The sequence below is a fragment of the Mesoplodon bidens genome (genome assembly GCF_964165515.1).
Source record: "Mesoplodon bidens genome assembly, chromosome: 11".
Classification (NCBI taxonomy): domain Eukaryota; kingdom Metazoa; phylum Chordata; class Mammalia; order Artiodactyla; family Ziphiidae; genus Mesoplodon; species Mesoplodon bidens.
In genome coordinates, this window is record NC_138167.1 from 16922294 (window position 1) to 16924678 (window position 2385).

The window sequence follows — 2385 nt, forward strand, 5'->3', positions numbered from 1 at the left end:
TTCAAAGCATCCCTATTAAACTACCAATGGCATTTTTCACAGAACTAGAGCAAAAAAATTCACAATTTGTATGGAAACACAAAAGACCCTGAATAGCCAAATCAATCTTGAGAAAGAAAAACAGAGCTGGAGGAATCAGATTCCCTGACTTCAGACTATGGTACAAAGCTACAGTAATCAAGACAGTATGGTACTAGCACAAAAACAGAAATATAGATCAATGGAACAGGATAGAAAGCCCAGAGATAAACCCACGCACATATGGTCACCTTATTTTTGACAAAAGAAGCAAGAGAATACAATGGAGAAAAGACAGCCTCTTCAATAAATGGTGCTGGGAAAACTGGACAGCTACATGTAAAAGAATGAAATTATAACACTCCCTAACACCATACACAAAAATAAACTCAAAATGGATTAAAGACCTAAATGTAAGGCCAGATATTATAAAACTCTTAGAGGAAAACACAGGTAGAACACTCTATGACATAAATCACAGCAAGATCCTTTTTGACTCACCTCCTAGAGTAAGGGAAATAAAAACAATAATAAACAAATGGGACCTAATGAATTTTAAAGGTTTTGCACAGCAAAGGAAACCATAAACAAGACAAAAAGACAACCCTCAGAATGGGAGAAAATACTTGCAAATGAAGCAACTGACAAAGGATTAATCTCCAAAATATACAAGTAGCTCATGCAGCTCAATATCAAAGAAATGAACAACCTAATCCACAAATGGTCAAAGACCTAAATAGACATTTCTTCAAAGAAGACATACAGATGGACAACAAATGCATGAAAAGATGCTCAATATCACTAATCATTACAGAAGTGTAAATCAAAACCACAGTGAGGTATCACCTCACACCATTCAGAATGGCCATCATCAAAAAATCTACAAACAATAAATGCTGGAGAGGGCATGGTGAAAAGGGAACCCTCTTGCACTGTTGGTGGGAATGTAAATTGATACAGCCACTATGAAGAACAGTATGGAGCTTCCTTAAATAACTAAAAATAGGGCTTCCCTGGTGGCACAGTGGTTGAGAGTCCGCCTGCCAATGCAGGGGACACGGGTTCGTGCCCCGGTCTGGGAAGATCCCACATGCTGCGGAGCAGCTAGGCCCGTGAGCCATGGCCGCTGAGCCTGTGCGTCCGGTGCCTGTGCTCCGCAATGGGAGAGGCCACAACAGTGAGAGGCCCGCGTACCACAAAAAAAAAAAAACCCTAAAAACTGAACTACCATATTACCCAGCAATCCCACTACTGGTCATATACCCTGAGAAAACCATAATTCAAAAAGAGGCATGTACCACAATGTTCACTGCAGCCCTATTTATGATAGCCAGTACATGGAAGCAACCTAAACATCCATCAATAGATGAATGGATAAAGAAGATGTGGCACATATATTCAATGGCCTATTACTCAGCCATAAAAATTGCTGAAACTGAGTTATTTGTAGTGAAGTGGACGGACCTAGAATCTGTCATACAGAGTGAAAAAAGTCAGAAAGAGAAAAACAAACACCATATGCTAATGCATATATATGGAATTTTTAAAAGTGGTACTGATGAACCTAGTGGCAGAGCAGGAAGAAAGACACAGATGTAGAGAACGGACTTGAGGGCCTGTAGGGGGAAGGCTAAGCTGGGATGAACTGAGAGTGTAGCACTGACATATATACACTACCAAATGTAAAATGGATAGTTAGTGGGAAGCTGCTGCATAGCACAGGGAGATGAGCTCTGTGCTTTGTGACGACCTAGAGGGATGTTATAGGGAGTGTGGGAGGGAGGCTCAAGAGGGAGGGGATATGGAGATATATGTATACATATAGCTGATTCACTTTGTTGTATAGCAGAAACTAACACAACATTGTAAAGCAATTATACTCCAATAAAGGTGTGAAAAATAAAATAAAATACATATGCAAAGGAAAGCTACATTTACACTTGCATACGTAGCCAAGGACATGTATGAAACACATTAGAATAAGTGTCTGTGAGAAGGAGGGAGAGAGAGAATGGGGGAAAAATGAGAGAGGGGCATCTCATAGACCAACCATAATAGAAAATAATTAATTGAAGACATCTCAAATATCAACACCTGAATTTAGGAAACAAAACATCCTCTGCCCAAAAGTGGTAAGGACAATCAACTAAAACATGTCCATATTTTTCAAATATTTCCAGTATTTTCAAAATAGTATCTTGCTACAGAAACTTTAATTTATTTCCAAATATTTTTTGTAGGGCTTTAAGAGAACACTGTAAAATTCTCCGTTCTCCCCATTTCCTGGACTTCCCAATGTATTTCAGATCAATCTTGTAGATACTTATCATTCCTCTTTATGTTTGAAGATATGAATGTTGAGTTTAA